The 18315-nt window shown below is 41.1% G+C and overlaps 1 protein-coding gene across 3 annotated transcripts in view; it reads right to left on the bottom strand.

Moving 5' to 3' along the window:
• Window positions 1-18315, bottom strand: part of vti1a (vesicle transport through interaction with t-SNAREs 1A) — a 118969-nt gene that overhangs the window by 15702 nt on the left and 84952 nt on the right. Inside the window, exon 8 of one of the 3 annotated variants that reach the window (XR_006092880.1) lies at window positions 4992-5117. The exons of the other annotated variants lie outside the window; for them this stretch is intronic. The gene's annotated coding sequence lies outside the window, so the exon portion shown is untranslated. The remainder of the gene's footprint in view (window positions 1-4991; window positions 5118-18315) is intronic. 3 annotated transcript variants of the gene reach the window in all.

Below are 18315 nucleotides of genomic sequence, written 5' to 3'. Positions count from 1 at the left end.
TCTCCCAAACTCAAATACAAATCAAACACTGAAACGAACACAAAGACTACACAACAAGAATACAAGTACTGACAAAGCCCTGGTTTACACTAAACAGAGATCACATCTTGCTCACTGTACAATCCCTGTTCATTCTCACTATGTAAAACCTGCCAGAGACAAATACAACTGCGCAACAAAGTGCCACTTGTGACACATCATCCGAGGAAGCAAGTGTTTAGGCTCCTGCTTCAGAAACAAACTTCTGACAGCGGGAGATGATGAAACAGAGCAGATCCAAAATTATTCTCGCACTCCTCAGAAACTGCTAAACCTGCTGCAGCCTGGAGCGTGCCCCTCACCCTCTCCCTGAGAGAAAGAGAGAAAAAAAAAAAAGAAAGGAAAAGGCCAGGATTGGAAGCACTGGAGGGTGATGTAGGAATATCATTTAATGTTATGAGGCTTTTCTATAGTTTACCTGCTACTTTAAGTGTAATGTCAGCAGTACAGTACATAAGCATAAACGAGTAGTCCATCTCTCTTTAAAAATTCATAAACACACACTTAAATGCACACATGCAAACATTTCCTCAAGCACTTGACATACTGTACAACTGCATTCATGACACACGCTCGGCAGATCATAACCCTCGACATGTTTAGACCCAAACAGAAACACCATTCTTGGCATTCGTGCTCACGTGTGTCCGGGGTGGGGTGAGGCGGATAGTCGCGACTTGCTCATTTCACACTGCGAGGTGAGCCAGGGAGCAGTAACAGAATCTAGCCATAAAACATGTAGCTAGTGGAAAAGAAGGGAGGGGGGGGCGCATGGTATAGTATGTGTCCAACTGCCACCTAAACTAGACTCCCTCCCTCCTAGCTTTTCTCACAGTTATCCATTATCATAACCCCTGTCTCTGTGGGCATGTCTGACTCACAAGCCCCCTTTTTGCGAGGCAGCTCTAACCTCGAGTGGTCTCTTGCTGACGTAAGAAAAGTAGATGGGAATGTGGTTTGATTAAGAAAAGCTAAAAAAAAAATCTAATACACACTTCTTTGCCTCTTGTGCTCCATTCAGTGATTATTGTTCTATTTAAAAATATTGCTTTTTTCTAAACAGCAATTTCTTTGAATTGTAAAATAAAGATATTGATATTTAATGAAAATCATTATAGTCACTTTAAATTTATAGTCAAACATCCTCGGCAAGCTGGTCAAATGCCACTTGACAAACTTGGGTGTGTAAGACCAAAAACTGAAACCAAAATTAAAAATGCTGAACTGAAAAAAATGTTGGTTTAAACCCACCGTGGATTTCTTCATATTTCTCCGTCAGAAGTCAGGGCCTTTTTGAATTTAACCCTTTCAGCTCTGCAGCATTATCAAAGTCTCGGATTCTCAGGAGGGGGTCCACACCTCAAACGGTGCCACTGTCGACAGAAATAACCCTTATCCCAATCTTCTCTTTCATTTGGGTTAAGTGCATCAGCTCAAGCAGCCCACGCAAGGAGAGGCAGTTCAACAGCGGGGAAAAAAGGAGGAGAGTGGGAGCTCATGGGAGGGAAGGAGTGAGGAAAGAGATGTACATTTGACATGAGTGTCAAAGTGAGAGAATGAGAGAAAAAGTTTTTTTTTTTATAGCTGGACTATCCTATCGATGATAATAAAGTTAATTTCAGTTAAAAATTAGCAGGGCAGTTACACAACCTGCCTCCTGCGGTAGGTAAATACAGTAAAACTGTAACTTTTCTGAAGAAAATGGGGTCATCAGATAGATCCAGAGGGCATTGGTATGTCAAGTGTTCCAGTGACTGTGCCATTCTGAATCTGAAGTGGATTTCACGGGTTATTCTATTCTTGTCTCCAGGCCACAGTGGTGTGTAAAATGAGAGGGAATGCTATGTTTTGGGAAATCTAATTTGAAGCCCTTGTTTGTTTTCCTGGCCTTATTTTGCAACCAGGAGGCTGGCTCCAAAGCAGCACAACTCTCTCTTTTCCCCTAGTTTCACAACAACCATGTCCTACACCAACGTCCAACAAAAACCCTTATAGTCAAATGAGGCAAAAGACATTAAGCTGACATGGGTTTCTTTTGCTCTTCTTCTCACTGGTCTCTCAGTTTCACCACAGAATTAAGCAGACAGTTAATTGGGAGGTTATTCACTATGTCACAGGAACATATGCGCACACATATACATATAGATGTATTTAAAAAACACAAATATTAACAGCCATCTCTTGGCAGCTAATTGCGACGTGCTCCCTGTGGGAGGAGAGAGGGGTCCTCGGTCGATAATTAATCCTCGTTTGGAAAAGTAAATGACATTCATTAGCAGGGAATCGAGCCAAGTGCCATTATTTACATGGCAATAATCTGGAGCATGCTGGTGGCGCTCTTTTAATGTTACAGAAATAACTCTGGGACATGGGACGAGTACAGTTGCTTTCCTCCCTTTTTTCTGTGTCTTCGCACCCAGGAACAATTAGGCCCAGGCGAACAGATGGGGACGCCTCTGAGTGAGAAAGCTCCTCTGAACGACTCTTCATCTCCTTCTCATCTCACTCCCTCATCGACATGCACTCAGGCATGCGCGCGCACACACACACACACACACTAACACGCACACATACACACACACACATACACATAGAAATAAAGAATACACAAATTTGAGCATGCATGCACAAATACATTTCATAAATGTACACGCACACACACAGTCGGGCACACAAGAGCATACTGAGTACTGAGCATACTGAGCTAACTTTTAACATTAACTGTGGAAAGACGAGCCTCTTACAAGAGACTAAATAATAAATAAATAACTTTGAAAATGTGGGCAACACTGACCTGAGATGGTAAACACACAAAAGAAAGCTTTATTGCAGATATTCATAGAGGAAAGGACACTGCCTTTCAATATTGATGAAAAGCAAGGTTCCACATGGTAAGAGTCGCTCTTTTCCGCCAAGATATCTCTGTTTTTTTTACCACATGTTTATTATTTATGAGTGAAGCGTATATAATTGAGAAAATGTCCTTTTCTTTGGTTATAAAGTTTATAGACAGTGCATGCTTTGTTCACATTTGCTGAACAAAAACACTCACTATATATATATATATATATATATATATATATGTATATATATATATATATATGTGTGTGTGTGTGTGTGTGTGTGTGTGTGTGTGTGTGTGTGTGTGTAGTGCGTGTGTGTGTGTTAACAGTGCTGAAGCTGGCATAATGATCAAAATGTTACATAATGGTCCATTTGTTGCACAACCCTGAGGTTTTCCATATAGTCTCTACACAATGTACTGTTAGGATGGATGGAAAGCAATAAATGAAGAGACCGAGCTGACCAATAGAGATTTCAAAACTTCAACAACTGTTGGCTTACATAGTAGGGAAACTAAAAGAGGAAGCCAGTGACTTTACACTGTATACTATATCATTTTTTGGATAGTTTGATTTTGCTTTTGTGACTCAAAGTCTAATAATTTACTACAGGTGATCGTTGGCTGGCCTAATATTCTTAGTTTTTCCTGGTTTTTCATCAATAATGCTGCTCTCGACAACACAAATACACTGTTATTTACTGCATGTAGTATAATTATACAGTATATTTTCAATGTAGTCAAGAGTAGCTGTTGACAAGGCATCTACTAATGGGGATACAAATAAACTAAACAGTTTAATCACACAGTGTGATTAAAACATATTTTATGTCTTCACCTGTCTTTGCAACTGTAAAGCACTTTGAGTTGCTTTTTTATATGAAATGTACCTTATAAAGCAAGGTTTATGTGAATAGTTGACTGACAACGGCAAAAGGTAGGAAAAAGGAGGAATTTTGTGGGAAATTTGTAAGTCAAAGTCAAGTCTGTCATATTACATCCCATCACCCCTCACTTAATCTCTTTTCAGGATCATCATCCCTGTTGACCTGGATCCTGCAGGGTTTCTCACTTTGTCCAATATAAGGCAGCAGGTCACAGCCATGAAAACTAACACACCTGTTATTGTCTGACCTGTTACCCATCTTTGTCTCACTAAGTACAATGATTAAGGTATCAGTCCTTGGGGAACCAAGTGACAAAAACAGAGAAACAGAATTGAGCATATACATCACAGTCTCACAGTTTCAGCATGGACACAGGGGTTAGTCCCTGACCCCTCTGGCCATGCTGCTAGACAAGGAGTATTCTACCAGACAGTCTAACTTCCTCCTTTACGCATAAGATTAGGTAACAGCATCTTGTGTTTGCTGACACCGAGGAAGCATCCCTGAGCCCCACAGGGCCTCCTCCTCCTACGACGTATTCTGTTACATCTTCCAAACAATGGAGCCTGTCAAAAAGACAAACACTAAATATCTCTTTATCCCTCATCCTTCTAATTCTGAAACTATCCCTAAACTAGTTTGATTCATGGAGAAAGCTAGACCATGTGTAGTTAGAAAAAATGCCAAAACAAGGGCATTGGGCAGTTATTCTGTAACTTTTTTGCTCTTTCAATAACTACTAATTTAATGATTGCATAATGGTGTCCATTCTGTAAATGTGATGGTTGCCTCCTATTTGAGTCCAAACTTAAATATAAGCCTTTGCCTTAAAAGTTGCGCTCTTTTCTCCCTTGACACTGACCAGATGCCAGGCTGTTATTTTAGCTATAGGGAGGACCGGGGCCTTGCGTGACCTTTCCCGAGCCGAAGGGAAACTTCCCAGAGAAATCCGATAAAATCCATGGTGCGGGCCTCGCTAATTCGTTCGTCCAGCTCGCCACACTTCTGCGACCTCTTTTCCTTCAGCCACCCCCCACCAACCCCCAATCGATCTACTTATCTCCTGAGATCAAAGGCTCGCACCGCCGTTGTACATTTAGCCTCGGCTGGGTCCTCCCACATCATGTCTAAATATTAATGATAATAAAGTCTCACACCCATCCCTGTGTCAGGCAATTACAGCCAACATTGATCCTCAGCTCTCTGCTCCAATTAGAACTCACCGCTGGTAATGCGTCCTGGCACATCAAAGGATAACAGCCATTGATCCACTCCTGGATCTTAACGTTTACCGTTAGGAGAGAGGGGAGGGGGATGTGGTGTGGTGATGGGGGGAAGCAATATTCTGACTAGAGAAGAAGAGGGGAGAAAAGAAATCATTTTATCCAGCCAGTCAGGTAAAGGAAGTGCTGAGACTCAGAGGGTATGGCATGGCAGAGGGGGCTCAATAATAATGGACATTCTGACAGTTTAGAAAGCAACTAACATCAAGAACCCTGGAAAGACTTCTTCACAACAGCATGACTACACTAAACACAGAAAACTCTTCAGTGTTTAGTGTAGAAAAATAAAGATCTCGATCTTCGAAATAAAAGATAAGATCTTTGTTTTTCTTTTCATATTTCAACAGAGATCTAATAGCTCATAACCATGAAGCGCATGTGAAAAAACCCACATTTAAATATAGTCGCAAGTGGCAATGATTGGGGGTCCAAGCAGACTGTGAGCATTTGGATTTCTTTACTTTTTAAGTTAAACAATAGTGAATTTTGCAGTGCATGATCATCTCTCTATTCATGATACTTCAGTTACAGATGTCAATACACCAGCCTGCATAAAACAGTTTTTTAATATTAGAGGTAGATTTAGATGCACATAGAGGAGCTGCTTGAAAAAATAGCAAATGAAATAGCTAGTTACAGTCAGTTTAGTTTAATTTAACTTAATTTTCTTTAGATTTATAAAAATCTTATATGTATGTAATTATTTCATGATGTTAGAGATATGCAAATTAGCACATGACATCATCTAGCGATTATTCCAGCAGGCTTTACCTACTTTCCACTGAAAATAGTTGGCAACGCAGCCGCAGCAGAAGAAGAAGAAGAAGACGAAGAAGATGAAGAAGTGAAACATGAGTTAGCATATCATCTCCCACATTAATGTCTATGGGCCAACTATCCTTAACAACTGACCTTTATGACATCTTAAAGTTTGAGGATAGAGAAACATTTTGCAACAGCAATGTACAGTATACACCAAAACACACTATTATATGCTTAGAAGAAGAAGAAGAAACAACAACAGGGTAAAATCCAACCGACTGAGTCAATAGAGAGCGACACGTCACCATTAAACCAGGGACATTCCTTGCACAAATGAGGCTAAACAATTCCACTGTTGACACCATTATTCGACAGGGCTTGTTTCTCTGCTGGACTGATAGCTCTGATAGTCCTGGCCTCGGCCACGACCTCACAGTCGCCTTTGTCACAGAGCTGGTGGAAGGTTTGTCCATTGCTCTGAGATACAATGCTACTCTTCATGGCACTATAATAGACTGAAACTGTTTGCAACTGGAATGCAACCCAGTGGTTTGTATACCTTCAATTAATTGACTGACTGTGACTGGCTTCTTAAGGCTTAGTTGAAATATGTTTAGAAATATGGTAACAGGGAAATATAAATGAAAGATGGGCACGGAACAACTGCATAAATTTAATTAGTAACAATTCTTTAACAGCTGGCAAGTGTCTTTTGACGTGTTGAGGTTCATTGGAAGGTCGAACAAAGGGAGAGTGACTGTTAACTATTTCATGTTTATATTAATGTATCTTATGCACAGTTAAGTGATGAACTTTGAAAATGCCAACAAAGTTCTCACCATGATCATCGCAAACCGGACATTCCATCATAAATCAAATAGATTTTAAGTGCTGAAATTCACCCCATCTTTGAGGCCATAAGTACTTTATCAAAATCATTAAGTCTGTAAATCCTTAGCACCTTAATCTTTTTTTCAGTATTTGTTTGTGCATCATATCTTTCCCTCTTCTCAACCCTCTTGTCCTCTGGCTGTGGTATCCCTCACTATTATATGCTTTGCTAACATGGTGCTTCGCTTCAACTCTGTACCTCGGCCTCGACCAAACGATGTAATTAAAGATTGGTGAAATGAAACCAGTGTTTAGAAATGGTTTATGTCAAGTCTGTCCTGAAATGCTATACCACAGGGGAACTTTTAGATGGGATGGGTGTGCGTCTACATCTTGTTAAATAAAATAGAGTCTTGGCCTGAAGAGTCAGGAAAACAGCTAGCAGTCAGAGCCTCAGTTTCAGCCAGGTCAAAGGAGGAAGGATCTGTTTAATGGTAATGCAAAAGTAACGGTAGGAAAACATTTGTTGCTGGCTGGGATGTCAGGCTCCTCGCATGTGTGTGATACTCAGTGATGCATTCAGGTCAGCTGAGGAGAATGAGGGGATTGGCGGGCTCCACAAACAGGCTGGGAAAGTGACACCAGGATGCTAGGCCAACACATCAATGTCCTCACAACTTCCCTTTAACACTGAAGCAATGTTAGCCCTGGCGCCATCAGAATACGAGGTGGGGGTTAAAGTTTACACGATGGCTGACAGGATGTACCCATGTGACCCAGCAAACACTCAGAAAATAAACAATGCAGTTCTACATTTTGAGAGGCAATGGTTTTCAGGACTTTAAGTAATCCTTTAGGAAGAACTGGATATCTTTGTAGGAATCAACTTTGTTGCTAGCAAGCTAGAATTCATGCCAAGTACAGCAATTGAGATGTTAGTTATTCAAATGAGCTTAAAGACCTACTCTAATTTGTACATCTTTCTCTTCCTAATATCTAGCACTAGTAACTTAATATCTAGTAACTTAAGTGTCCAAAGCATGTAAAAAGAGTTACTCTGGCTATATAGTTACACAAAGGTCAGGGGTGAGAGGTCATGGCCTCTTGTTGACTCCATCTGCTTATATAATCAAAGAAAATACAAGGCATTTCCATGACTTTCTGCTAATATTATTTAGATCAACTTGGTTAGTGTATATAAATTTTGTAAATTCTGATTAGCTTTTATTTTTTGCTTTTGCCAGTGGCATAGGAAACAATCCTGAAAACAACACTCAAGTGAGTGAAGGGAATTACTTGATAGGTCAGCATTTTTCATTTTCACAGCCCTGTTACAACTTTGGCAGATGCAAGATGAGCAACTGAACTTTTGGACTGTGGAGGGAAAGTGTGTGTATGTATGTGTGTGTAAATAACACTACTTGTGTTATATTGTACTACAGGTATACTCAGAAATGCAATAAAAAAACAACAAAATTTAAAAAGTGCTAAGTTGTCTTAAACCCAGGATTTTATACTGTCCACAAAAAGGTGTTGGCTGTCAAATCTAGGGATGAAAAAATTAAAAAATATATATTTGCAAAGTTTTCAGTGCTTTTCAGTGAGTAAGGTTGTTCATGCTGAGACAGATCACGATGGGATGATGTTGACCCTTGAGGTGCAAACTAAGATTCCTGTCGCCACAGAGACGTGAAGATCGTGGTGTGAGCGGGGAAGTCTTCTCTCCAGCTGGCAGCAGGCCTGGCCTAGCACCAGGGTGCTCAGCCAACAGCTCCTCTCCTCTGTCAGACCCCCCCCTCCTCCACAGCCTCCTGGATGCCAGTCTGCATGGCTGGTGTGGGCCAAACAAGCCCCAACCATCGGGCCAAAGGGGCAACGGAACTGCTGCCAGCTGGGCCAGCACTTCACGGCCGAGCACCACTCTCCAAACAAACAGTGCAGTGGGCCACAAGCCACGGGCAACATGGAACCTGTCATTACCAGCCGTGCATGGCTGGTTCACTCCCCAAAACCCAAGCCAGGCCAAGGGCTTGAACGTGTACTGCACTTGACTCTAGCAAATGTCTCAGCCAGAGTATGTCATTGGAGATCCATTTTCAGAATTATTCTAGATCATTAGCATATCAAGGTATATGTAACTATTTTACACTTAGGCAAAAAAAATGCTGACTGCAATTGTCAGCCCTTCTTAAAACAATGAGAACAACCCTTTTAAAGCCATAAATGACGAGATCAAGACAATTACATATGAGTGAAAAAAGTGGAAAGACAGCGACTGCCAAACAGTCTCTTAGGATTAACTGCATACCATCTAATTATACAACATCTAGAAAACTTCCTATGGTCCACAGGCTAAAAATGGACGCTATGGGCATTGGACCTCACTGGGATTTTCTCCACTGATCAAGGTTCTACAGGCTTTTGTGGCATAACTCTGCTTTGTCCTTACGATGTTGGCTACAACAGATGATGGTTTTAAGCATCCATCAAGAAAAAGGCCTTTTCAACATCACTAAATACTAACCAGTCAGAGGGATGACCATTACAATTCAATGCCCAACCATTTCACTGGAATGCACCACTGGGACAAAGGCATCTAGGGAGAGACTCGGAGTAACAAACAAAACAACCTGTGTCACAGATTTACTCTATCAATACTCTACACAAATAGAAATAGTGTTTCAGTGGGTTGAGTACCATAATTCAATCATCTAACTCCACACAAAAGGATACAACACATCTCAGTGGTCATGCCCAAGTCATTGTCAGAGCCAGCTAATTCAAATAACTATGGATCTGTCTCTTATTCTTTTGTCACATGCTGTATGTCAGACATCCTTGACAAATAACACACATCCCAGGCAGGTAGTGGCTTAGATTAGCTAAATTTTAGCATTGCATAAATGGGCTGAACCAGAAGATCCCACTGATGAGTCTCACAAATGTCTTTCTGTGAAACCAAGGAATATATACTACTCCAAAACAGTGCTCTGCCATTGAAACACTCATTCAAATGTAATGACCAAGTATTTGTAACAGTCTAGCAGACCTACCACAAATAACGTGTGAAACACTGAGAAATAATGGGCACTCAAACTTTTTCAGGGGAGAGAGAAAACATTACATTTGGCCAATAACCTAGGTCTTAGAAAACCAAGAATTCTTGTTGTTTTTGGTCTTAAGTTCAGTTGTCATGGCTGGCTGACAAATTGTTCTAATAATCAGTTTCAAGCTTTTTAAAGGTTTGATAAAATGACATATGACCTTAAGCAGAAATGGTATATATCTTGATGAGTATGCAAGAAACTGCAAGAAGCGTATCACTCAGCACTAATCAGTTCTACTGAATCTAGTGAGAGGATGTGCCTATGTGAGGCTATAGATAACTTTATAGCTGCTTTTACTTTTAGCAGCACTTTTACTACAATTTAAAACTAAGGCCTTGGTCCACACTCTCCATAAAAGACAATAAAAACAGATTGTGGATGAGTTTATGAGAAAATACAATTAAAAAAGACACCTATGCACCCAGATATTTACAGTGACACTTTGTGTTCTCTATGGCCATTAAATAGAAGTATAACAATTATTAGCAGGGATAGAAATAACCAAGAGAAAACAGCAGAGACAAAGAGAAAGAAAGAATAAATTGATATAGAGACACAAACGCACACACATAAAAGTACACATTCTCAATGCAGATCTTTCTAGGACCTAAGCATTTTTACAGACAAAGTTATGTTGTTATCCATTGACTTTTTACAAAACACTGCAGAATTACACAGGGTTATATGAGACTTTACTCATTTAGATGGATATTACACAAGAACAATGACATTTTACTTCGCACTTTGTCATCTCTTCTTTTCTATTTATTTTATCTGAGATGCTTGTATTCTGTCAGCAGAGAATCACACACAAGAAAGACAACAGAGGGAATTCAAAAAAGATTGAGATTGAATTTTTGTCTAATAGCAGACCCCATTGTGACACTGTACTCTGCAAATAAGATATTTTCAAAGATCTGTTTTCTACAGTACTTGTCAAAACGGTTGAGTTCTATACATGATGGAATGCCCTTCACAGCACGCAACACCAAACTAAAGTAAGGGATGGGTGGGGTGATGGGGCCTGTCCTTTTGCCTTCCAGCCTCTAAAATAGAAAAAATAAAATACCACGAAAAAACATTTTTGTGTTTAGTATAAAAGCACTCAAGGTTAGAAGCTTTTTGCTTAGAAAAGGGACCAATCTACTGTTGAAGTATTTTGACGGGAGCCCCTCTTGAATCCCGATGCCTACAAATGCCTTGCCTTACAACCTTTCCATTTCCTTGAAAAAAAGTGGTCCTCTTTTTATTGTTTTGCCCATTGTGATGAAGGGAATCTTTTATGCCATCAACAACATGGCAACAATGTACTGCCTTTGTTTCATTGCACCATCCTGGGGGTCTGTTAGGATGAGATACAGACATACAGAGGCGCAGTAAATGATTGATGGGTTAGAAGAAAATATTAAAAAGGGAAAAAAAAAAACAAGTCAAAATTCAGCATTTGTAAATATTTCAAGCTGTTGCACCCTGCCAAAGAGAGATCTGAGGGGCAACAGCAATAACAGCAAAAACTATACTTAACCATCTATCCTGATGCAAACACAACCTAGACAACTGACTTACTTTGTTGAGACTATCAATGTTTGCAAAAACTGCTTAGATATCTTTGTTGGGAGTGAAACTATACACAGTAGTGATTTTGAATCTTAAGCCCAATTGGACATGCTTTTCTGTTGGGTTATCAAACAATTTTGATTAATGTAATTCAACATCACATGGGGCTAAGGTCATCCCTTTCCACTGTTGTATACCACCGCATGTTTTGAAACAACAAAATGGACTGTATAAAGATGGTGAGAGGAGGAACTAAATGACAGAGAACTTAAAGTGTGGGGAAGGAATATACAGTGCAAGTGTTTTGGCAGAAGCCACTTTACCCTAACAAACAATGGAGCAACTTATCACGGCAAAGGGATCCCATGTCTGGGCATGGACATGGGATTCATGCCCAGACATGGGCGCAAGATGGAATACTGCCTGACATGCTCATGTAGGTGTAGAGTCTATTGCAGATATATAGGAAACAAAATAGCCTTTTTTCTACTTGACACAAATACTGGCATCCAGCAATGCAGTGGCATTCTACATTCTTGCAGGCAGCTGTTGCATAGTATGCCCAGAAGTCTGCACAATGGCTTGCTGGGAGGGAACAACAGTCAGGGAAGAGACAATGTGATAGGTTCTAATTGCTTCAAAATGTCCTGAAGAAGGCCCCCTATTATCTATTTAAATCGGCTAATAATGGGAGGCTAGGAGGAGGAGGACTAGGAGGTGGAGGAGGAAGAGAGGGGGGGCGACCTAGGCAGAGAGAGAAAGCTATCCTCTGCGCTGCTGTCGCCTCATTATTTTCCGTCTTGACGGACGCCCGCGCTCAACCCCTGGATGAATGGCCCTGTGCTGAATAAGTTATCGCCAGACACACAAAGGGAAGAGTGCGCTACACAAACAACACAGCAGTACTGCAAAGCATGAATCTCCTTTTCCTCTCCCTCTCAGTCTTTTCTCCCATCCCCAACCCACCCCACCACCCACCCTTCCCCCTGCTCCCTGTAGACGAAAGGCAGGCCCTGCCACAGACTGAGATCTCACCTGTAATTTCTACAGAAGCTCACAGTAGGTGGGGGAAAAATGTAACAGATATAATAAAATTAAAGGGAGGGAGGATACAGGCATCTATGTTTGCTGAAAAGATATATACTTCCATTCCTCCATTTTGTTTCATCTGTCCTTTTTATTTGTGCAGTTCCTCAGTGAAGACAGGGACCTCCTTTGGACAGCATCTGAAGATGTTGATGTGAAGATGAAGAGTGGATGTTTTTTTGTTCTTCTTAAGACAAGGCCCACAGCATGATCAGTGAAAATGGTTTGGTTTCATCTGATGTTTATTTTGTTTACTTTACTGTTGTTTGGACTGCTGGGGCATGGCATATCAAATCAAGATCACCTCTATACAATGCTCCCATGAGGGGGTGTGTAAGGGTTCCCTATGGCTGCTAAACAGCAGCTAGGGAATAATGGCAACAGGAAATCGTCCATTCCCAAACTGTCATAGCTACTGTTAGCTCTATGGCCGCCAACACCTCTCCCTTACTGTCACTCAAAAGTAGCGGTAGAACTTTTGGACAGGAGAGCCTCTTTCCCCTCTGACGGGGAAATCAGAGGGTGCCGTGGCCCGACAGGCGCTCGACGGCAGATCAAACAGGGCGGGTACCCTTGGAGTGACACCTGGAGCCACTTCAAGGGATGAGAGCGCCACTGATCTCCAGTCATCTCGTCAGAACGACAGTCTGTCAGGGTTAAAGGAGGGGGAAAAAAAGAGTTCTATCAACTAGGATGGTATGAGTGAGGTCGAACGAAGTATCACCTCAATGTTGTGGTTGGCTGACCCTTGAGCATTTGGAGAAGTGATGGTGTTAAGACTGCTTTTTGTTGGAATGCTCCAAGATCAGCATTGATGTTCAGTTCAAGGAAAGACTAAATGATAGCTAATAGTGCTGGTATGGCAGTTTTACTCCAAATATGAGTGAGATAGTTATTGCGTGTTGTGCTTTGATTGCTTTATCATCTTTAAATGAATTAGAAAGCATTTACTATTTACCATCTATAAATCTAGCTGTCTGTCTTGAACACTGACATTCTTTTACATGATTTTGTTTTTAGAAAATCTTAAGAATTTCTTCACCACTATATGTCCTGACCTATAAAAATCAGAAGCCTGCTATGGTCTGGATAATAGAGAGAGGGAGATATGTAGGAAGAAAAAGGGGGCTTTGGCAGCCAGTTAAGCGAGTCAATCCTCAACAGACAAATGCATCCCTTATATAAAACAACAACACGTCTTTGCCCTTGTCAACAACCCCTTCCTCTACAGCCCAGGCTTGTGTGTGTGTGTATCTTTTCCTTTCTGCAAAAAACGTCCCATCAGCACTCTCTAATGGGCGAGGTGGAGGAAGAGAGAAAAAGACAGAGATAAAGCAGGAGGGAGAGCAAGAGAGAGAGAGAGAGAAAAAGAAAGAGACAGACAGAGAGAGAGAGAGAGAGAGAGAGAGAGAGAGAGAGAGAGAGGGAGGGAGAGAGAGAGAGAGATGGCAGTGGTGCTTGTTTGGCTCAGGAGCAGTGAGTAATGAGGCTGAGGCGCACCCTGTCATTCTCCCAGCAGCAGCCTGTAGCCACAGACACACGCACACACGCACAGACACACAAGAACATTAAAGTATCTACTATCTCCAAACATGGGAAAAAAGTGCAGATTTTCAAGACACTTATCTGACATTCAAAACCCGAAAAGAAAAATAGCTTGATAAAAATAAATTAGTAGATTAATGCCAAAAGTAATATATCATTATCTTCTCTTATAAAACGGCCCCATTAACATAAGACAACTCATTGTTAGATACATTCATAGGAGATGCATCTTCAAACTCCAATACTCAACATGGTGTAAAATCTCTGGTGTAAGATCTGTCTATCTCTGGATGATTCCGAATGATGAAGATGTGATATAATTTCTGTAGAGCATGAGTTGTAAGATAGTGAGATAGATAGATAGTAAGAGCCCTGAAATACGCCATCATGTCCATATCCACAGATGAAGACAACAGCACATACAGCAGATGTGCATGCTGTACATGCAGTACACCACTGGGTGTCTGCCTATGCGGTCAGTACACTTGTTGAGGCATATAGTTTGCATGGTCAGGAATTTGAGCGGTTGTCTGCACAGATGTCCACGTGGGCATGAAATTTACATCACATGGACCCTTGGAGCTATATGGATGCAGAGAGTATAAATCTGCCTCCAGAAACCTGTTTGCTTTCCTTACTAAAGTAAATGAGCCACAAAGGCCAGCAAGATCTTCCAGTACTACTTGCCTGTCAGCCAACAGTAAGAACTACCACCATTAACACCAAATACCTTCCCACAGTAGGCTGACATGCTATCCGTAATCCACTGAAAATACAAATAAAGTGTGCATGCATGCACACAACAGCTGCGCTCATCTTGATATGTACAAAGTTTAGCTAGGGGTGGCGGTGGGGGGAAGATACGATTCATGCTTTGGCACTTTGCTCCTTTGCCAGAATAAAAACAGACTGGACATAAAAAGCACAGAATGCTTCCCTGGAGGGGGCAGAAAAGGCCAGGGATACGACTGACCCAAAGGGATGCAGCAATATGGGGGCGGGGAGTGGGGTGGTAATGATGCCAGGCTGAACAAATTGCAAAGCAAAGGGAATGTGTTAAATGTAGTACATGGAATTATCGTGGCAGCAACATGGAGAGGAGATCAGAGAGAGTGGGATCCACTGGGAGTGATCTGCCACTCTCGGGACAGAAAACACAAAGCTCAGCTATGGCTACTGTGATGAGTTCAGCTGTAATACAAAGTAAAATAGAATATAAAATAGGGCAAACATGTCTTACACAATGTCATAGTATACTCTCACAGTCTGGTAGAATACAGAAAACGAGGAAATATATGTAGGATTGTGAATGTATGTTGCATGCGATAGTGTATATAGGTAGAACATAGTGCCAGAGAGCCTGCCACTGTGCTTCTGTTCCAGCAGGCTGACACTCCTGACCCCTCTACCCCCCATCCCCCACACTGTAATGAATTTTCTCCTCTGCTCTTCTCACCCTAAAAATAGGGCAACACAAATAAATAAGTGAAAAAAAAAAACATTGAAAGAAAGGGAGGGGGAAAGAAAAACATCTGAACTGTTATCTGTCCCATCTTTCAGCTTCAATTAAAAAAAATCAAATCTTTTTGTTCAACTTCATAACAAGACTTCAAGAGGGACCCGAGACTCCGATCCCACCACGGCTCACTGGTAGAGTTGAATTCCATTAATTATGTGACCTACATATCCCAGTAGTTAATATTCCAGACATACGGATAGAGAGAGTGAGTATATATTCTCCAATAATACAGGAGAGAGGCAAAACTTGTAGATCTTAGAGAATCAGAAGTTCGCTTCTCCAGATGCTTTTCTGGGTCCATGCACTTCGGTCTCTTGGCTCTTGACATTGTTTGCATGATGGTTTATTGGGCCAAGCAAAAAAGTTAAAAAAAAAAACTCCCAGTTTTCTATGAATAAGGTACACAGCAAACTGGATTTTCCCATAGGCAAGGACGAGTTGTACATATTCTTGTTCTGCCAACTAGTCATAAAAATAGCTTAAATGTTATTTTCAGTAATATAAAATAAATCAGTGGGTTGTTCTTAGCTATCTGGAATAAATTTGCACTGAACCTACCACATGTAAGTATTGTGTAAAATCAGAGAAATTAACTTGGCCACACATTAACACAGTTTGTCAAGACATGTCTGAAAAAAGGAAGTTGGTGTCTTGCTAACAGTACGTCTGCATCAGTTTGTGAGCTACTGCATCATCCTCACCCCGGCTCATGGGCTAATCTCTTAATCAGTGTCCAGAGTGTGCATGAGTCCTCTTCTGAAGGCTGAGGCTCTGTCCATCTTGCCTGCCCGTCGCTACTGCCAGTCCCAGCCATGAATATGGAGCTGTTCTGTGGCTGGGAGCTTGCTTATGTTTTCTGTCTGATATCTAGGCCCCATTCCCATTTCAAAGGGAGGTCCACCCGGGGCCTTGACTTTTTGATCTGCCTGGCGACTGAGTCGACCACCTGCATGTGGGATCAGCTGCCAGCGAGAGCAGACAACCCCTCTGCTTCAAAATATACATCAACCCCCCCGTCCTCCCTGCTTCATTGCCCTTCACTGTGCCCCCTCCTTCAATGAAGCTGCCAGTAGCCCCAGTAGTCCTAACTCGGTCTTGAGCAGCATCCCATTCCCAACAGGTCTGACTGTGGTGGGTGAGATGCTTGAGATGTTCAGTATAGCGGCAGGAAGGCTCAGACTACAGTCATAGGGCCATTTTGTATTTACGAAAAGCCATAGTGTCAGTCCGCCATGGAGACAACACAGGCATTATCAAAAGGTATGCGGCTTCTCTAATCAGGGATTGTAAGCCACACTGTGAGCCGTAACCTTTCCAAATGCAACATCTCCCAAAGTATTGAAGACCACTTAGTTTAGAGGAAAATGTTCTAAATAGAGTCTACATACATATATAAATCCTTTGACATCAGATAGTTCAGTTCCTTTTAAAAATTCGGGACCTGATCAAGTCTCAAGGAGAAAAGACTCAGGTATGCAATGTCACTGTGCAGATTCAATCCATGCTCAGGTTTGTGGGCTGAGGTGTCTTTTATTTCACAGAACTGCAAAAAGGGTTGAATGATCGAATGAAAGATATCCATGCCACTGGTCTTATTTTACAGTTTCTGTAAGTTCAACCCCAGACAAAATAAGTATTTTGTTCACTGTCAATGGAGCAGAAAGTGTTGCTTGATGGTATCAAAGATTAAAACCTGTAGCTCTCTTGTAGCAATACACCTGAATTAGAGATATTCTAAGACTGTTATCCTTGTCAGTCAGTCAACTCTACTTGGTGGAGTGGCCGGACTCAAAGGTCTGGACCCAGGCAACTGTTGTCCAGTACTACCCTCGCTTAAGTGATTAAGGTGCTGTTTATATTTTATATCATATTTCCCTAAAACACAAAGTATTAATTTCCCCTATAATACAGACATTTACACTAAAAATCTACTTCTTTGAATGAGGAATGCAACCAGTGAAAGATAGTAAAACACTTGCAAAGCAACAATGTTATCAAATATTTTCTTTGTGGTACAAAGGGTCTGGTGGTGGTGCTAAACCAGCTCTAAATATATGATAATAGATGATTTGATGATCATAGATATTAATATAATATTAGGTTTTCCTTTATGCCTCACTGGGATCACTGTGCCTGTCATGGTATAATTAAAACCCACAGGACTTCACATGATTGAATTAAAAATTAACTAAGAGTGGATGCCCTGGGTGCCCACCACTAGACCACTGACATCCACTAAGTAAATGAATAGAGCTGACGTGAGACAGAGGCTACATTTGTGAGAGTAGTTATCAACCCACGACCCAGCCAATCAACAGCACCTATAAACAGTTTTTACACTAATTATCCTCTTTGGCAGTGATGAGTTTCACAGTGAGAAATTTGTAAAGATTAATTTTCAAACAAAGCAACAGCTATTTGAGATGTGTCTGTCTCTGAATGTTTCTTACAATAAGTGATATTCACAGAGTCTTTAAGTTAATTGGCTTTCTTGAACCCTGACAGCTAGCTTAATGAGTGTCTAATCGTTTCTCAGCTGGGGTGATATCCACCAGACCATACAGACGCTTAAAGAAGAGGTGTGAGTTTAAAATAAACTACACCAACAATGAAAAAGGCCACCATTTATCTCATATTACAACATATCCCTCGAAACACACACACACACACACACACACACACACAATAAATCTATTTGTCTGGGCATGGATCGAGGCCAACGTTGACTGTTCACAATCAACTTTAAGTTGCTGATGTATTAATGTGCTCACTACCCTAGTACAATGGCAAAAAAATGCAACATCTCTTTGTGTTATTCATGTAAGAATTGTTCAAAGCTCTTCGCTTGGACAATAAT

Source organism: Thunnus maccoyii, chromosome 20, assembly GCF_910596095.1.
Source record: "Thunnus maccoyii chromosome 20, fThuMac1.1, whole genome shotgun sequence".
NCBI classification, from domain to species: domain Eukaryota; kingdom Metazoa; phylum Chordata; class Actinopteri; order Scombriformes; family Scombridae; genus Thunnus; species Thunnus maccoyii.
This window is presented reverse-complemented; position numbering and strand designations above follow the sequence as displayed.